We start from the raw sequence: 20,582 nt of genomic DNA, 5'->3' as shown, positions 1-20,582 counted from the left end.
GACGCAGGGAACCAGACCTAGAAGGACATTGGCACGCTCCAGATCACACGTGTCAGCTGCCCCTGTGTTTTCCACTGGGATGGATGGCCAGGGTCCCCTGAACCAGGCCTCTGTGAGCTGGGCCGCCATGGTCCGCTGCTCGTATACTCTTCCCCAGGTGCCACTGAACTCACCTCAGCCTGATAGTTTTCCTTCCCCAGGACAGGCTTAGGTGCTGGCACTGCTGCTGGCCATGCTAGGCCAGGTAGGAGAGGAGAGAATGTGGGGCAGCCTTAGAGGAAACCAGCACGTGTCGGGGGTGATGCAGTTGACATAGTCCGGGATGTTCCTGTGCCCGCCGGGTGGACCCTGCCTTTTTGGTTTCTTCAGTAATGTGTGGGCCAAGCTTCTGAAAGTGCCTGCGCTTCCTGGGCCCCAGCACAGGCTGAGCGAACTCAGAAACTCCATGCTACTGTTTCCATGACTAATGGTACTGATGCTTACATTCACAATAGGGGTTTTCAGACAGGTCTGTCAAGAAGGGTCTGGGTCCGAGACTTATAGGATGAACTTATGGTTGCTGGGGGGAAGGAAGGGAGGAAGGAATAGTTAGGGAGTTTGCGATGGACATGTACATATGGTTATATTTAAAATGGATAACCAGCAAGGACCTACTGTATTGGACAAGGAACTCTGCTCAGTGTTATGTGGCAGCCTGGATGGGAGGGGAGTTTGGTGGAAAATGAATACATGTACATGTATGGGTGAGTCCCTTTGCTGTCAACCTGAAATTACCACATGGTTAATCGGTTATATCAGCCATACATATACATATATAAATAAAAAGTTTAAATTAAAAAAAAAAGGAAGATGAATGTTGGTCCAAATCCTAGATATTATTGGTTGTACGACCTGGGCCTCAACTTCTTCACACCTCAGTTTCCTCATCAGAAAAAATGGGGCAAATAACAATCCTTTCCTCAGAGACTGATGTCAACATTAAATGAGATAATGCATGTGGTGTCCAGGGCCTTGTTTATGCTGGTCATGATCATTAATTAATTGGCTCCTCTCCACTTCCCCTGGGGTAGAGATCATCTCAGGTAACCCTGAAGTGTTCCTTCCTAAGACAGATCACAATTGTAATTATTAGTTATTTGTGTATATTTTATATGATACGGTCTCTCCCATTAAGTGTTGCTCACAGCTCCAGAATCCTTGTCTATGCACAGCACCTGGCATATAAAAGAAGCTCAGTGCATATCTATTAAGAGAATGAATGAATCTTCACTTCTAGTTGAGAACTGACACTCAGAGGGACTAAGCATTAGCCCAACCCCACCATAGATAAGAGTGAAAGGGTCCCTAGAGATCACTGAATCAGACACGGAGGCCTCCCTGGAGAAGACTGATAACTTGGCTGGGGTCATGCAGCAAGTAAGTGGGGAAGGCAGGGCCATGTCCCAGATCTTCTCACCTTCCTCTGCCTCTCTCTACCTAGCCCAGATCAGGAGAGAGTCCTGCTTGCTATGTGAGCGGTTAGCCTCAGAAGCCAGGGAATTGCCCCCATACCCCTAGAAGCAATTTGGGATGAAGAACAAGGTGTATCCCTAAACTGTAAGATGCCTTTCAGGGGACAAAGGACATACACATCATCAATCAGACTCTCCTCCAACCTCCACCAACACACACACACGTACACACCTGCACACCATCCCATCACTATTGCCAGAGAGTCGGCAAGAATCTGCAACTGTACAAGTGGAAGGTGCTCAGGAGTTCCCTCAAGTCTCCTTTAAGGATTATTGGGTCCATTCTAAGGAAATCCCCAAAAGAGGGGATAAATGCGTACATATAGCTGATTTACTTTGCTGTACAGTGGAAACTAACACAACATTGTAAATCAACTATACGCCAATAAAAATTTCAAAAAAGAATTATTGGTTCCATTTTACAAATGGAAATTTGTAAATTGGTTCCATTTTACTTGCCTAAAGTCAGTAGCCAGTTTTTGATGGGTCCTGGGCCTGAGTGCAGCCCTGAACATTGAATGTTGAAGAGAAAACTCTTGATGTACTGAGCCCCTTGAACTACCAGGTTAGACCACGTCACCTATACCTTCTCTTCTACTCTGCATGACCTCCTTGCAGGCCTGCAATCATGATCCTCCACAACTTCTTTTTGCTGTTGCTATTAGTTTCCAGTGTGGACATGAATAAAGACTCAGAAAAGCTAAGCCACTTCCTTTCAGTTGCACAGCTTCTGTTTTCTCAATAGATCCTTAGCTCAATAGACACTTAGCGCTTACAATGTGTCAGGCCTCCAGAGACTCACAGCTAGTGGAGGCAGGTCTGTAAGTGGATGGTTTAATACCTTGAGGTAGTTGTAAAATAGAGGCAAACTCAAGCAGGCAGGGAGGCCCGAGGAGCCATACATAGTTAGCCTAGTTACAGAGTTAGTGGAGGAAGGCTTCTAGGAGGAGCTGGGACCAAATATCAGTTTTGAAAACTAAATAAGGCTTAAATAAAGAAAAAAAGTGGGAAAGGCAATTCAGAAAGAGAAAGTAGCATATGTAAAAGCGTAGCAGTTAAAGAAAACAGCATGTATGTGCAGGCAACTGTCAGCTGGGTAGGGAATATTTGGAGATGTGCTCCGAAAGGCAAGATGGGGCCACATCACTGAAGGCCATGTGTGTCAGGCCAAGGAGTGTGACTTTACACACACACACACACACACACACACACACACATATATATAATGCATAATTTTTTTTTACTAATGGCAAATAATAAAATACTAAAAAGCAGAAGTGTGTTAAAAAATAAACTGTCAGCTTCAATAATTACGTTTCCTCTAGACCTCTACCAACTCTTCCCTCATCATATTATTTTGAAACAAATCCCAGAAATATAATTGCATCTGAAAATATTTCCATCTATATATTTAAAAAGTAAGGATTTCAGGAAATCATCATAGGGTCACAGCTTTTGGTTTGAAAACCTTGGAGGACCACATTGAAGAAGTTTAAGTCCAAGAGTGCCTTGGCTGTGTGTCGGGGTGGGCTGGAGCTGAAATTTAAAGAGGAGTCAGAGCAGATGGCATCTTGCTGTCTCCCTCTTGGCCAATCACAGTGCCTGATAGTCTACCATTACCCACTGACTGACAAACTACCTCCTGAAAGAGGTGATGCCTTAAGCAGTTTCCAGTTTGGAACCTGCAGAAGAGAGAAATGTCTCCTCCGCCCGCCCCACCCCACTCCTGAGTCCTGGTGGAGGCCCCTGCAAGGTGACCTGGAGTGGCAGGTAAACGAAAACTGCCCATCCCCTGGCTGGGGGGCAGGGAACAACGACGGAGAACTCTCCTGTTCCCAGCTCCCATTCAGTTGCAGCACCCACAGCCGCTGGCCTCTGTGCCAGTTGAGCAGGACGGTACATGCCAGCTGTGGGGTAGCGTCAGCATGTATGTGCGTGTTGGCCCATGTGGGCTCACGTGTCCCAGGTGAGAGCTGCTGTTTGCGCCTGTAGCACCCCCTTCTCTCTGGGTCCTCCCAGCAAATGCAAGGCTAGATGGCAAAACGCATCACTGGAATACTTAAACACTCATCCTTGGGAAGTAGCAGAGCTTGATGCCAATATGGTGCCATGGTTGGCACACCAGCTCTGGAGCCAGGGCACTTGAGTTCTGGTCCTAGCTTTGCTGCTTTCCAGCTCTGTGACCTTGAACCCATCATTTCTTGTTTCTGAGGGGTTTGGGGTGGATAATGGTATCCACCACACAGAGCTGCTGTGAGTTGATCCATACAAAGCTCTTAAGCTCTTAGCATTGCTGTCAGCGCATACTAAGAGCTCACTAAACATTAGCTACTATAACAGATTTGGGGGCTCCTGCAGTCTTGGAACTGACTTAGAGAATCAGAGCATTGTGGAACATTCATATCCTAGAATCTCAAACTCTTGGAAGCATATAATTAGAAGAACTCTATTGGATTTTTTATACAAATTTCTACTCTATGTAAAGATTGCTTCTATAGTGTCTCTGATGGATGGTCAGCCTGATTTTTTTTTTCTTTTCTCAAACATTCAAAAAGAGGATGCATCAATTGTAAGTTATAGCTTGATGAATTTTTACCAAGTGAATGCAAACAGTGGCTAACCAGGAGCCAGAGCAAAAAGCAGACAGCACCCTGTCCCCACTAGAGCCTTCCAGATACTCCTTGTCAGTCACTGCCCCCCACCCTAAGCATAGCTATCATCCAGTCAGACGGGCTGTTCTCAAATATATTCTTGAGGGCTTGTGTACCATGGTTAGGAGGACTCTAATTATTAGAGAGGTTCCATGAGCTATTTGGAAGTTGCTAAATGAAGTTTTACATTTAAATTATTTTGTTTTTACTGTCATATTTCAGTGGCAGCCTTGTTTAGAGCTGAGCATCCCAAATGCCTAGGGCTATTTTTAAAAAATATGGATTTCTCAGCTGCATCTTGAGTCCACATCATTGGAATGTGAAGTCTGGGGGTGAAGCCAGGGAATCTGTATTTTTACAAGCTCCAAGGGAACTCCAACTGGGTTTGGGAACCACTGGACTAGTGGTTCAGAGCTTGATCTCAACTCAGACCATTTCTTCCAATCCATGCCCCACACTTAATGGGCACTGATTTTGGATAAGTCACTTGGACTTTCTGATCTTTGAGCTTTTTCATTTGTAAAATATGGAGGAAATGATAATACCTACCTCCTTGGGTTATTGAAGGACTCTGAGTGACAGTGCTCACTAACTGATTGCTCACTAATGCTGACAGATACTCAGCATTGCTATTACTGGGAAGAATCCATCTGTGGTGTACCCAAGGGAGTGTTGGATTTTTCATCTGAAGCCTCATGTTTAAGTCCTGGCTGGGCTGCTTGCTAGCTCTTGCTAGCTTTGGACAAGTCTTTTGACCCCTATCTTAGGGCCTCAACTTCCCCATCTATAAAATGGAAATATTTCTTGCTCTACCTGTACGGTCTTTGAGAGGATACAAGAAGAACATGGTCCAGAAACCTGCTCTGAGGACAGAAAAATGCTGCATGAAGCAAGCCCCAATGAACTGTGAACTCAGTTGAACCTGAGAACCCAGTACAAAACGGGCTGTCGTTGTCCTTGCGGTTCTGGGGAGGGCGGGCCATGTAGGGGTGCGGACAGGGAACTGCTGAGGCATTGGTTTTCCATAGCCCTGGTATGCCCTGGCATGGTGCCCGAGCTCTCAGGTTCTGAGAATTGTCTCCTTCCTGGTTCCTGGGAAAGGAAGAGTCCATGATCCCACAGTCATGAAATCCCATGTAATCTGCCACAGTCAGAAGTCACCTGGAGTTCCCTTTTATTAGTTAAATGATTTTTCTTTTATTAAAAGAATTTTTCTTTGAGTTCCTTTACTAGTACTTTTAGAAAACCTTTAAATTCAGTATAATAAGGAAACAGAAAAAGGCATGGATCACAAGTGTGTAGCTCAGTGAACTTTCCAGAAACTAACCAGCTTCCAGATAAAGAAACAAAACATTACTACCAATTCCAGAAACCTTCTTTGTGCCCTGTCCAGTTGCTAACTACCCCTCTTCTCCTGCCCAAGGTAACTTTATCCTAACGTAATCCATAGATGAGTTTTGGCTTTTTGAAAGCTTCATACTGTTGGAATAGCACAATATGTACTCTTTTGTATATGGCTGTTTTCACCCCACATTATGTGAGGGGGACTCATCTGTATTGTTACCTAGAACAATACTTTCATTTTCTTTGCTGTATAGTATTCTGCTGTGTGACCAAGCCACAACTTACTTATCCATCTGCTCTTGATGGTCATTCAGGCTGTTTCCAGCAGAGGGTTATTATAAATAATGCTGCTCTGAACATTCTCATGTGAATCTTTTGTGAACATGCATACACAATACTGCTGTGCAAATGCCAAAGATGGAAATTGTTGGTCCATGAGTACACCTGTGTGCATGGAATCTGCTGATTTTAAGTTCAGTTTTATTTACCACAAGGAGAACATGGTTCATGGGGCTTGTCTCTATTTGGGAGACAGACCTGTTTGCAAGAACTAAAAAGAGTTGTCTCTGGGGTTTGAGATGCTAATGAGTGGAGAGATTTGCACTCAGAGATTTTCAGGTGAAAGGCACAGGAAACAGATCTGTTGTTTCACTCTTCTGTTTGCTCTAGTACTCTTCTATTTGACTTTAGAGATAATCTTGCGCCTGCTTTGCCTGGGAGACAGTGGTCCCCACCGACGGGGGAGAAGCCCTTTAAGTTCCACAGCCCAATGAAATCGGACTTCTTAAGGATGAGGCTGTGATTTTTATTACACTGACATTTGAGAAGCACTTGTCTAGCCTAAAAGTCACTGAGACTTGGGTCTTTTCCTAACTTCCCTACCCCCTTCTTCACTGGGGCTAGAAGAGGCCCACAGATGGGATACTAACAACACAGGATCTTAAAGAACGCGATTACCATGGTCAGTGGATCCCAGACACCAGTCACACAAAAATCACTCCAGGAACTTGTTAAACATCTATTCCCAACCCCCATCCATAAGGATTTCAATTCAGTAGATCTGGGGTGGGGCTTGAAATATGTATTTGTAACCCCTACACCCATCCCCTTAGGGAATTCCCAAAATGTAATCCCTGGTTTAATTCAATGGCCAGCCCTGTCTGGTGAGAACACAGCTAACCCAGTGGTCCTGTTGAGTTTCAGGTCCACAGATAGCTGGGCGGAGAATACTTACCAGGGAGTCTGTGTGTACAGAGCCCGGGGGCTTGAGCTGGAGTCCCTGGCAGAGGCTCATTTGCATCTCATTAGTAAGCACCTTGATGCTCCCACATCACCCCTAACCCCTCTGTTGCCCCTAGCTCTACAGTCAGGCTCAGCCAGCTCCCTGCAGGACCGCAAACAGCGGAGGGAGCTGCCTGCCTTGCTCTACTGCTAGAGCGCGGCTCCTCACCTGCCAAGGCCTGCCTGCATTCTGCTCTGTCCTGAGCTGCTCTGCTCAGAGGGGATTGGACTTGGACAGACAAACAGCTGGGCTGGGCACAGCCAGAAGGAAAGTGATCGAACTGGAGATGAAGTTTTTGCTGAGAATCTGTGTGCTGGTGGGAGAGGACCCATGGTTACAAGATCCTTGATGTGGGGGAGGGATCATATAACTCTCCCTCTCAACCACTCTTTCCAGCCCACAGGCCCCGGGAGGCAGGCCAGGGAACTGTTAGATGCACCAGAGATCTGAGTTTTAATCCTCCTTGGCTAGCTGTGTGAACTTGGAGCTTAGGTAACCTCTCTGAGTCTCATTTATCCCTTCTGCAAAATGAGCATAATTACAGGGTTGCTGTAAGCCAGCTTAAAGGTGATAATGCATGCCAAGCGCCTGGTCTATAGTAAACAGTCAGTAAACGTCAGCTGTGATCAGGGCCTGTGCATTTCCTATTCCCTAAACCTCACCTTCTTTAGAGCATCATTTGCCAACAGCTCAGGGGAGGGTTCCCTTATAGCTCAGTTGGTTAAGAATCTGCCTGCAATGTAGGAGACCCTGGTTCAATTCCTGGGTCAGTAAGATTCCCTGGAGAAGGGAAAGGCTACCCACTCTAGTATTCTGGCCTGGAGAATTCCATAGACTATATGGTCCATGGGGTCACAAAGAGTCAGACATGACTGAACAACTTTCACTTTCACTTTCAAAGGGGAGGGTTACCCAGGAAGGCAGGAGAGCAGGCACTAGTCCCAATTCCCAGATGGATAAGTGGAGACCCCATGAAATGAGGCGGTTTGCTCAGGGGGTCTCTGGTTTGGTCCCCTCCCAGGCCCTCTAATACATTACCAAGGTCCCTCAGCACCAAAGGAGTGGATCTCCCATCCCTAAATCATTTCATCACTGCCCTACTGCCTGAGGGCTCCCCTGCAAGGCACTGGGACCATCGTGTGAGGCACTTCATCTTAACTGCAGTCTCACTGCAGCGGGATTATCTTCTCCAGTTTATATATGAAGGGACTGAGGCTTGGTCAGGGTTAAAGATTTGCTCAAGGTCATACAGCCAGCAATGCGCTGAGCACGACTCAAACAGCAGGTCGCCTTACATCAGAGCCTGAGCAGGTGACCTCCACACTCTGAAGCCCTGACGGGAGCCTCCCCACCCCCAGGCAGACCCGGCAGGCAGTGGCCATGGGCGGTGGATGGCCTTTGGTACAAGGAACAAAGAAGCTTCCCTGGTGGTCCTGTGGTTAAGAATCAGCCTACCAATGCAGGGAACATGGGTTCGATCTCTGGTCCAGGGAGATCCCACCTGTCTCAGGGCAACTAAGCCCTCAAGCTACAACTACTAAAGCTTGTGTATTTTAGAGCCCAAGCTCTGCAAAGAGAGAAGCCACTGCAATGAGAAGCCAGAAACTACAGAGTAGCCCCCACTTGCCGCAACTAGAGAAAGCCTGCTCGCAGCAACGAAAACCCAGTGCAGCCAAAACTAAATAAACAATTAACCTAAAAAAGAGAGAGAGAGAGAGAGAGAAGAAGAAGCTTCAGTCCCAGCAGCTTCAAAGAGCCAGTATAAGGAGCAGAATTCACTTCACTGGGGGCCACAAGGCCTGCTAACTCTGGAGAAGGCAGTTTGTTGTATTTGGATAGACAGGGGAACCATGCTGGATGGCTTTGTTTGACAAATCACATGAGATGGGGCCCAGAGTGTCACCCCAACACACCAGAGAGATCAGGTAGGTTGTGAGGTGTCCACTGCCTTGTGTTTCCACGGCCCATCTTCCTCTGCCCACCTCACACCCCGTCTTCTGCCCCCTCACACTCTAAATAAGATCACATCTCTGACCTCTCTGTACCCTCTGTGGGGAAAAGGGTGACAAGAACAGAAATTATTTTTATTATTCAAATGCTGCTCAAGCTATTGTGTGAGCTTTGCTACAAACTGATACAAGGAGAAAGGGGATGTCACAGAGGCTCACAGTGTGTGTGTATGTATGTGTGTGCATCTGTTTGTGTTTAACAGTACTCCTGGAGGGGGCTCCTAGGGCATGGACAGGTATCTGTTATACATACAGAGAATATTCCACACATATTTTTGAACACCAAAGGTAACAGTAATAACACTACTATAACTATTCCAATAACTATAGTAATAATAATGAATAATAGTAATAGATACCATTATTTTCTATGTGCTAAATGCTCTGCATGCATAAACTCATTAAATCCTCCATGGAGGTAACTGTTTCTAGCCCCATTTCACAAATAGGAAAACTGAGTCCTGGATAGAGGGAGTCAGGCCTCCAGACAAGCAGAGGCAGAAGGGACTTCCTTGATGGTCTAGCGGTTAAGACTCTGCGCTTCCATTGCATGGGACAAGGGTTCAATCCCTGGTTAGGGAACTAAGGCCTTGCCAGCTCTGCAGTGCAGCTAAATTTTTTTAATTAAGAAAAAGAGAAGAAACACAAAGCAGAGGCAATACAGGGGGCAGGTGTGACCCCAATGGCTGGCTCCTTTCTCTGCACTCTCCTGAGCAGAAGGAGTGCTTTGTGGGTTCCTGAGGAGCCCCAGGTTGGGAAAGGAGTTGGGGTGTGGGGAGCAACTTGGCCAATGCAAAGTGCTCAAGATGAGGAGACTGGGGTCTGGTTCCAGGTGTGCCACCAAAGTCCAATGTGACTTAGGACAGCACACTATGGGCTTCCCTTCTCCAGGCAGAGTTCTCCCATCTCTACAGAACGGAGATTAGACTCCTAGCAGCTCTCACACTGTGCCCTAGTGGGGCTTGGGAACCTCACAGAGATGCCTGAGAAGGTGAAGGTGGGAACCAGTGGGGGTGGGCTCAGGGCAGCAGGCGGGTCTCAGTCCACTTTCCATAATGACAATGACAGTTTTAAAAAATAGCAGCTAATATTTATTCAGCGTTTGCTAGGTGTAACATCGTGTTAACTATTTAATATGAAATCACCTAGTCAAGCCTTCGGAACAACTATCTGAGGTGCATTCAGTTAGTATCTCTCTTTTAAAGATGAGAACAGAGGCTCAGAGGTTCAGTTAGTGATCCAAGGTCCCCCCTGTTGAAACTTGATTCCTATATGTTTGAAAATTCATCCATAGCTTCTGGAAAGACAAAGGGTTTTACTAGACCCAAGAGTTGCAAGACGCACAGAAGAGTAAAGACCCCCCTACCTCAGGGGAGGCCCATGTGGTAGGGACATTCTCACCTCTACAATCTGTTCTACCCTCTGAAGGGAGCTTTGTAGTCCTCCAGGGATGTCTGTCTCCTGCCTTCAGGACACAACCTTCCAGCCTCACAGAGAGCCACCCCAAACTCTAACCTCCAGGACAGCCTCTTTCTTTCCACACGGGGCCTCCTGGTCCCTGCCTGGCCAGAGGCTGCCCCACCAAGAGGAGAGACTCCATTGGCCTTCCCACGGAGCTGAGTTTGTCCCTGATGGATCCCAAGGCATAAACACAGAACTTAGAGGAGGTGCTCTGTTCCTCCTGCTTCATCTCTGGAACATCTAACTGATAAACAGGTTCAACGTCATTCTGAGCTGGAACTGGTTTTGGTAACTTATGAATCCCTCTGGACAGAGAGTCCAGAAAAAGTGGGACAGGATTTGCCCTCCCCTCAAGCCCTCTGATTCTGGGATACCCTCTGGTTTAGGGGGTTTTCAGCCCCAAATGCAACGCTCATGCACCTATACAGGCAGTCCCAAGAGGAAGAGATCCCTTGTTCTCTCTGGTGCTCAGTGAGTGTTGGGGGCTCTGAACCCTCAGCCAGGGTAGGGAGAGCCTCAGGAGTCAAGCAGGCCCAGTGTGTGGACAGAAGGCCATCCTGGAGTCTATTTTCCTTACAGTTTGGAAAGAGACCTGGGTACAGGTATGTGTCTCTTCTGATAGAAAACTACCTTGGAGATAAATGGTAGCTGATGCAGCTTCCGAATCTGGGAGAGCTTGGGGAAGGGGTCTGGAGAACACAGGCCCCATCTAAAGGTGGCAGCCACCACTCAGCTCCAGCCAGCAGTGTTATAGATCAACACAGACAGTGCCCTCCACTTTGTTAAACGGAAGCTGGAGTCAAGATTTTTGGGTGAAGCTTTGCAATGTTTATACGTTAACAACTAATTAAGTAAAAAACCATCAAACGACAAAACAATACACTATGGCCCAACAAAACTAACTGAAGCGGGACAGCCTGTGTACTACCCATTGGCCACATGGGATGGCCTTGAAGGGCTCTAAGCCTTTATGTCCAGCAGCAACTCCCTCTTTCCTTCGGTTTCTCATAGACCAGCATGTCAATCTCATGACAGGGTCCTGCTCACTACAGGTCTTTCCTTTGGCCTTAATTGCCCTGGGCCACCTCCGTGGCCTGAAGGAACCCCTCTCTCCTTTCCCCCTCTAGTCTGTCTGCAATCTCCTTGTTCCTGCCCCAGGGCCTTTGCACTGCCTACTTCTTCTGCCTGGAACTCTTTCTCAAGATGACTTTGTGGCCTTCCCTCTGCTCAAATGTCACCTTGCTATGTAGGCTTTCCCTGACCACTCTTTCAAAAATAGCACCTCCTCCATCACTCTCTAATCTTGCTTTCTATGAATTTCCTTTACATAACTTTTCATCACCTGATGATATATTTTTCTTGGTGATGCCACCAGCCTGTGGGATCTTAGTTCCCCAACCAGGGATCAAACCTATGCCTCCTGCACTGGAAGCATAGAATCCTAACCACTGGACTGCCAGGGAAGTCCCTTATAAAGTACTTTTATTTATTTATTTAGGCCACATTGGGATCTTAGTTCCCCAAACAGGGATCAAACCCACGCCTCTTGCATTGGAAGTACAGAGTCTTAACCACCAGACTTGCTCTTAACTTCTCTTTCTGCCACTAGAATCCAACCTTCACAAAAGCAAGGTCTTTATCCATCCTGTTCTCTGCTCTAGAATGCCTTCATAGGGTAGGCCCTGTAAATAAGTACTGAATGAATGCATAAATGAATGGCTTTGGCAGAGGAGGTCCAATAACAAAACACCTTCTCATTATCCCCCATTTTGTCCCTTTTCTTCCTTAAAATCCAACTGCCAATAAGCCCTTTGTTTCCTTCAAATGTCCGACTCTCCAGGGTCACATTATGCCTTTTGAGGGCCCAAGTCACTGTAGCCTTTGTGGGCCCCTTCCTTCATGAAAAAAATGTCAGAAAGTATATTTAAGGACAACACTGACATACAGATGAATATATGGGCTAGTGGCTCCCATGCTGGACAGCTCAGACATAGAACACTTCCATCACTGTAGAAAATTCTTTTGGAGAATGCTGCTCCAGAGAGTCAGCTGCAGCCCCCTCTGAGTCTCTTTTTGGAATATGGGTTCCTATTCTGGGCCAGTACTTGAATCTACCACCTGCTAGATGGGTGAACCACGCAGAGCCCTCCAATTATCTGAGCCTCCACTTCTCATTTACAGAATGAGAGTGATAATAAATGTCACAATAAGGATGCGGTTGGTACAATAACTAACTCACACTGAGTGTATCCTGTGCTGGGAATTGCCATGTATTGACTCACGCAGCCTTCTTAACAGCTCCATGAGATAGGTGCTACTCTCATTTCCCTTTTTCCAGGAACAGAGAGGTTAAATAACTGCCCAAGGTCACACAGCTGGTGAATCATAGAGCTGGGATTTGAAAGCAAGATGATCTGACTTCAGAGACCACTTTCTTGCTATCAATTCTACCCAATACTATACCCTTTCCCCAAAGACCAAGTGAGAAAATGCATGCAGATGTGTTTTGAAAACATATAGACTGCCATCCAGATATCAGACAGTATAATTTTTGTCATCAATAATGATAATCAGAATACTAATAAAGAAGGGGACCTCAAGTCTCAGCTCTATTTCACCTATGCCCTAGATGAGAACTTCCCTTTCAGCCATTTCTCTTCCTGTTAATTCCAGGCTTGGGTTTCTCAGTCTGCTGGTGGTTCCTGCTGCCATTTAGCAAGCTATTCTTGGTCCTAATAAGGTGTTACTCTGCGTCTTTCCTCCCTGTGCTTTCACCTGTCACATTATCTGTCTTTCCTCCAGCCCTGGGAAGTAAGTAGGAGTAGCTATTATTATTGCCATTTTACAGACAGGTAAATTGAGGCTCAGAAGAAATCCTGTGGCCTTCCTAAGGTCACACAGCCCATCCAGGGTTCAAGTCACTGGTCCTTTTCCTGTTTGTATCCAATTCTTTGACTTGTTTTTGTTACATAAGGACCCAGCAGTGGCTGCCTATAAACTAGCACATGACTCAAGTGGTCGAGTTTCTTAGAAATGAATCGAGCCTCCCTACCAATTCCTGAATTTCAGTTGATCTAAACCAATAGAGCTGGTGTGTAAGACCAGTCCACACTAGAGTCGGAATCTTTTTTTAAAAAAACTTTTCATCTTCTATTGGGGCATAGCTGATTAACAATGTTGTGATAGTTTTAGGTGAACAGCAAAGGGAGTCAGTCATACATATACATATATCCATTCTCCCCAAAACTCCCCTCCCACCCAGGCTGCCACATAACATTGAGCAGAGTTCCCTGTGCTATACAGTAGGGCATTGTTGGTTATCCATTTTAAATACAGCAATGTATACATGTCGATCACAAACTCCCAAACTATCTTTGCCCCCTACCCTTCCTCCCACCCCCAGCAGCCATAAGTTCCTTCTCTGTGAGTCTCTTCTTAATTTGTAAGTTCATTTGTATCACTTCCTTTTTGATTCTACATATAAGGAATGAGATACGATGTTTTTTTCTTCTCTGTCTGACTTACTTCATAGAGTGGGAATCTTAAGTGGGAAAATCCCCCTTTTGATTTGATGTTAGATTACTCTTCCTAGCATATAGTTCTGCTCTGGTCCTGCCTCTTCTCTAAAACCTTCAGTGGCTCCATACAATTAGTAGAAAAATTATTTCAGTAGCTAAAGACTTCCTGACAAGCAGGTACCTGGAATGTCAACATTCTTTCACTTACGGTTTTAATCTGGCTCAAAGGCAAAAGGCCTCCTAATTCTCACTCCCTGGCTCCACCCTCACCCACTTCCCAGCCTTTGTCATAAACAGAATATATTCAGGATTCTTTCCTGAGAGCAGTGGAGCCAGCCTAACACTGGATGCCAGAGGCGGGGGATAGGGGTGGGCCGTCAAAAAATAAATGCTGAGAGCACCCAAATCCATTGTAAATTCATATTCAGACTTTCGGGGGAGAGTGTGGACATCATCCAATGGAGAGGAATGAATCCAGTGACTCTTTCTCTCATGAAAGACTCTCCAAACTATACAAAATATCTTCCCTCATTGCTTCTCCCCCGAGCCTAGGCAATCCAGAATGCCCAGCTTCAGGAAATCCGGTCTTCTGTTATCAGTTCAGCCTCCCCCTTCTGGGTGCCCTTGATGTGCCAGGAAAATCTCAGTTTACCTCACCTGAGAAATGGGAGTAAAAGGGCAGATGTATTTCCCAAAAGTATTCTTGGGCTATTAGTTAATGTCTAAGAAAAGGGAAGGTGCTGGGCCACAAGAGAGAATGTCATTTTCTGATCTGTGCCTGGGTGATGGGGAGGAATTTCATCATCAGAAACAAGCCTGGCATTTTGAACAAATCTGGTAGGACTGTCTTTAGTGGAAGCTTTATTTGGCTTTCTTTTAAGTACATCTGCTTCTCCATGGAAGAGACAAAATTACAGAGTCACAAACTCCTAGAACTAGATGCCTGAGTCCCTGCACATGGACCATTATGGATACAGGTCACAGAGGATCAGATTCACAGCACATCCCACCACATGGTTCAGAACTGCAAACAGGACACAGAATGTTAGGATGTCAGAGCCCCCACTTGTTAGATCTGGAGGGGCTTCCAGTCCAGTTTTTCAAACCTGTGCTTCCCAAGAGAATGAGGGACAAGCCTGGAGGCAGAGTCCGAGGCCTTGAGCCCTGCTTCGATAGTGTAGTTCTGCTTTTATCTGTTTATAGGCTATGTTTCCAAGTACAACTTGATTAGGAAAAAAAAGCAACAGAGGGGTCTGAAATCACAGATCCATTCCTGCCCCTTCCCCCAAGACACACATATCATTTAGAGATGAAGAAGGAGGTCCAGACGGCTTAGGTGACTGACTTGACCAACACTCCCAGGGAATAAGTGACTTTAGATCTAGGTCTTCCAAGAGCCAGGTCAGCTAACTACACTGACCACTGAACAGGCATCGGTGAATGTGCAACCCTGATCCACAGCCAGAGGAAGTCCCAAGTTCCACAAACCAAAGAATCTGCCCATGTAAGTTGGAAAGGACTTTAGAGCTCTCTTTGTCGTCCCCAAGGGCAACCATTCCCCTGGAGTACCACATCCTTTCCAGGTGGCCATCCAGAATCTTCTTGGATTCCCCCAGAGACGGGGATTTCTCTATATTGTGAGACAATTTATTCCAGAATCGCACTTGAGATCACTAACCAAGAAAACAGGGCTAGATCTCAGAGCACTGCTCCTGCCAGTTGTGTTCAGACTTTTATCACTGACTTGGATAAAGACACAGATGTTACAATCAGCAAGTCTCTAAACATTAGAATTAAGATTCTGAGAAGCTGGAGCAGTGAATGAAACACACAGAGAAATGAATCCTGGTCTCATTAAAGCCCTATGTCATTTAGTTGCAGAAGATCAGCCTGCATAGGAACCAATTGCAGGTGGTGTGAAAAGACATCTAGGAGTTTTTATTACCTACAAACTCAACAATCAATAATCTGAGCTGGTTGCTAAAAAGTAATAGTACTTGGTAATATTTGTTGAAAATTGTGTCACATACCATAGCAATTATGTACTTGACTTCATTTCATTCTCAAAATGATATTATGAAGTCAGGAAACTAAGGATCAGAGAAGGTAAGCCACTTTCCCAAAGTCACACAGCCAGAAGCTGTGTGCTGTGAACCACTTTCTGCATGAAATGGGATTGGGAGTTACACAGAGTTTGATTCACACATATATCCTAAAAGAGTCCATTCATGAAGCCCCACACCTGCACTTGCTTGCACCTGTGCACACACACAAACCCCACAGCTACCAGTTTATCTGCTCCCATTCCATTCATTCTGTCAAGCAGGTACACACTAAGAGTGTACCCACACAATTATTCCAAATTGCCTCCTAAGTGTGTGTGTATGTGCTCTCTTGCAAATGTGCACATTCAGCCACATGCAGATTTCTCTCTGAGTCTGGGGAGCCAAAAGCTTGAGGCCCCACCCAGGACAGGCGCCTGCTCGCAGCTTCCCAGCACAGCCTGTGGCTCGGCTAGCAAGCTTAGACTCGACCAGGGACCAGCGGCTTCCTGTTCTGCCGGGGAGCAGACTGGGCCTTCTCCAGGGGGTTCAGTGAACCCCAACCTTACCCCAATCTTAGTCTTTGATTCTGCCTTGGCTTTGAAACAACAGTAACTAATATTTATTGAGTGCTTTTCTATGGGCCAGGCACCATACTAAGCACATTAACGTATATAATCCTATTTCGTCTTCATAAAACCTCAGGAAAGCATTGTTCTTAATAGCCCCATCTTACAGATGAGGAAACTGGGGTTCGAAGAGGTTAACTTCCCCAAGGTTATCCAATCAGCAAGTGGTAGAGTTGGACTTGAACCCAAACAGTTGGATTTACAAGTGAGCATAGTTTCTCTTTCTGGCAATGTGGCTGGGAGGAAAGAACCTGGCTCTGGTTCTCACCCTGTGACCTTGGGCAAACCCCTTTCTTTTTGAGGGACTTTATTTTCCAGCTTCAAAAAGGAAGGGATGCTCACTAAAGGTTCTTTCAGTTTTCCCTCTGTTTTTGCTTTTTCCTAAGTCCAGATCTTTCCATTTTTTTTCAACTAGTATTTATTGAGCTTGTTTATGTACCAGGCACTGATCAAAGCACTGGGAGTTCATGCACGAATAAGATACACAAAGCTCCTGTCTTCATGGAGCCCAAGAGACAGTAAACAAATAAATAAGAACAATATTGGGAGGTGACAAGTGCCATGGAGAAAATGAGGGTGAAGTGATAAAGACGGGTGTTAGGAAGCAGGCTACATCAACCTGGGGGTTAGAAGGTGACATTGTGCTCAGTCACTCAGCTGTGTCCAACTCTCTGCGACACCATGGACTATAACCCGCCAGGCTCCTCTGTCCATGGGATTCTCCAGGCAAGAATACTGGAGTGGGTTGCCATTTCCTTCTCCAGAAGGGGACATTAGAGCTGAGAAATGGATAACAAGAAGGAACTAGCCACAGGTGAATCTTAAACAGAGGAAAACAGCAAGTGCAAATTTGGTGTGTTTGCAGAAGAGAAAGAAGACCCTTGTTGCTACAGTTTGGTGAACAGTAAGAGGGGTGCTAGGAGGTATCATCAGAGATGCAGGCAGGGCCCAGGTGGTGGGGAGCCTTCCAGGCCATGATACAAGTTCAGATTTCACCTAAATGCTACAGGAAGCTGCTGGAAAATTTTAAGCATGGAAGTGATAAGAACTGATTTATGCTTTCACAAGATGTTTCAAAATAGTGGTCCTAGGTGCAGTGGGTGGGGAGGGTAGCCCAGGGAGCTGAACATGTCCCTGCCCCCTGCAAGCCTGTTCACTTGCCTGGGCCCAGTGCCAGAAACAAGTCTCAGACACGGGCCCTTCCCCCAGCAAACCACTCGCCAGGTCTGTGGGTCCTACAGCTTGAACACAGCCATAGGCACCAAACCCCCAACCAAGGGTTCATTCCCTTTGACATCATTCCCTTTGACCACCACCACCACCACTACCCCCTGCCCCAGCGAGACCCCATCCCTGCTCCCTTTTCTGCAGCTCACTTTAAGGACTCTAGCTCTGCAAGTCACCCCTGCAGCTGCTGAGCGGAGAGTCTTGTTGGGACCTGCCCTCCACGGGAGCTGACCTGGTGAACAGGAAATGTTCCCCACACCAGGGTGGGCAGAGCTAGGAGGCTGCCTGCATCCTGGACTTGCTGGGCCACCGAATTGAGTGTGGACTCGGGACCAGGTAAGCACTCATTTCCCCTCCTCCAGCTTCAACTTCAAAAGCAATGTCATCCTAGGGGAAGGAGTGGGGTCTGAATGATTGTGGGGGGAGTCCCCTCCTGCTTGCAAGGAACTGTGTCAGGGATGGGCAAGTATGTCTTTTCCCTGTGGCTGGGACCCTTGTGGGCTGCAGTGGCAAGGAAGGGGTGACAGCAAGGGGTGAGAAGGGTGGGGAACAGACAACATCTTTTTTTGTCACTGGCTTTAGGACACCAGGTGTAGAGTCTGCCTCCATCCTGGCCCCTCTATTCTGAGGTGCTGGGCTTAGGGCACCACCAACAGGATGTCAAGAGAGGAATGGTGGGAGGGAGCCTGGAAGGAGGAGGCATAATCAAATTCTTTTCTATCACAAGCTTTCAGATCCCAGGTTAGGCTGACTTTCCCATTTCTGCCTTCACTCTCCTTCCCATGTTGGGATGCAACCCACAAGGTCTTAAAGAACCTGCCTTTGGTTCTCTTCGACTCTAGAGAGACAAGGATCTAAGCCTCTCTTTTTTCCCCTTGCCCTGGACATTTAACTCTTCCTTGCCTTTGAAGACCAAGGTGACTGGAAAAACAAGTCTTGCCTGTTTCCTCCAGGAATGCTTGGCACATCTGGCTGATAGCCATGAACTCCCCAGAGTCAAGACTCCCATGGTCAGGCCAGGCACCAGCCTGGTGCACCCAGCCTCAGACGTGCTTCTAGAAGACTCGGCTTGGCAACCAAACTCAGCCCACGCCCATCACCCTCTCCATCCTTGGCCCTGATAAGTCTCATATTTTGACCCAGGATGGAGTTCGGGGATGAGCCATTGAGGAAGCCGTAAGGGAGAGGATGGGAACAGTGGGTCTTAGAGGTGAAGCACTCATTCACGATTAGTTCAACAATTGCCAGGGGCTGCTTCTTACCTGGCCACCTACTATGACTTGGGGCAAGATCCCTCCCCCACATGGGTTCTTTTTCCATCTCTGCATGAGAAGCGGGGTCCAAGCTCCATTATCTCTCGGGACCACTTCAGCTCTGGCATTCCAGAGGAGGAAGGGAAGGTTTTTCTCTCTCCAGGATTATAAGACAAGTCAGAATTAGGCCCCGTCCAAAGGGGCTTATGGTGGAGGAGATGTAGCTAAGCTAGGGACTTTTTCCCATGAAATATTTATTTACTTATTTGGCAGTATCAGGTCTTAGCTGCGTCACGTGGGATCTTTGGTTACAATACTTGGGTTCTCTAGCTGTGAAGTGTGGGCTCAGTAGTTGTGGCACTCGGGCTTAGTTGCCCTGCAACATGTGGGATCTTATTTCCCTGAGCAGGAATTTGAACCCATGTCCCCTGCATTGCAAGGCAGATTCTTATCCACTAGACCACGAGGGAAGTCTCACCAGGATTAATTTGTGCTTTGTTTCTATTTAGCTGTCAGGCCATGGGCTGGCCCCTTCCATTTATGAAACTTAGATTCCTGTGACTAATAATAGCTAATATTATGTTAAAACTTAGGGGCTTCCCTGTTGGCTCAGATGGTAAAGAATCTGCCTGCAATGCAGGAGACCTGGGTTCAATCCCTGGATCGGGAAGATTTCTTGGAGAAGGAAATGGCAACCCACTCTAGTATTCTTGCCTGGGAAATCCCATGGACAGAGGAGCCTGGCGGGCTACAGTGCACGGGGTTGTAAGAATTGGACAAGACTGAGTGAACTTTCAATTCACTTCACTTCACTTATATTAAAACTTACTATGTGCCAGGCACTCTGTTAGCTCATTTACCTTTGTTATTTCACTTAATTTTCACAACAATCCAATGAGGTAGATAATATCCTTATTCCTACTCTACAGAAGAGGGGATCGAGGCTCATAGAGGTGAAACAACCTGCCCAGAAAGTCACCCAGCTAGTAAGTAGCAGAGCCAGGCCTGATGGCCCAGCAGCCTGATGCCAGGCCTGTGATCCTGGTCCCTTTACTTTTTCATAGCCCCTACATGTGCAGATGCAGTTCAGTTCAACTGGAGTTCAGCCCTGACAGAAGTGTCTTGTGGGAAGTATTTAGTGCCAGACTGCTAAGCTTGGGTACCTGTTCAGAATGATTTCAGCATCACTGAGGAAGGTTTCCCAGGTGGTATCAGTGGTAAAGAACCTGCTTGCCAATGCAGGAGACATAAGAGATGCACATTTGATCCCTGGGTTGGGAAGATCCCCTGGAGGAGGAAATGGCAACCCACTCCAATATTCTTGCCTGGAGAATCCCACGGACAGAGGAGACTGGTGGGCTACAGTCACTGGGGTCCCAAAGAGTTGGACATGGCTGAAGCGACTTAGCACGCATGCACAGGGAACCACTGAAGGTTTGGAAAAGGGAGGGAAGCAGTTAAGGACTGTGCTGTATCTGCTGGATGCCCTTGAGGAAACACTTAAACTAGTCTGTTATTCTTCAAACACAAGGTTTTGCAATCTCAGCACTACTGACTTGCTGTGGGTGTCTGTCCCGTGCACCATAGGCTGTTTGGCAGCATCCTCATCCTCTATCTGCTAAATGCCAACAGCATTTCCTGCACAAGCTGGGATA

The 20,582-nt window shown here is 46.7% G+C and overlaps 1 protein-coding gene across 5 annotated transcripts in view; it reads right to left on the bottom strand.

Annotated features, from left to right (window-relative positions):
• Positions 1 to 20,582, bottom strand: part of SLC36A1 (solute carrier family 36 member 1) — a 326,176-nt gene that overhangs the window by 148,688 nt on the left and 156,906 nt on the right. The window lies entirely within an intron of this gene.

The sequence above is a fragment of the Giraffa tippelskirchi genome, chromosome 6 (genome assembly GCF_054371585.1).
Source record: "Giraffa tippelskirchi isolate mGirTip1 chromosome 6, T2T-mGirTip1v1.2.pri, whole genome shotgun sequence".
Taxonomy (NCBI): Eukaryota; Metazoa; Chordata; class Mammalia; order Artiodactyla; family Giraffidae; genus Giraffa; species Giraffa tippelskirchi.
Note: the sequence above shows the minus strand (reverse complement) of the source record. Positions and strands in the feature narration are given on the sequence as shown.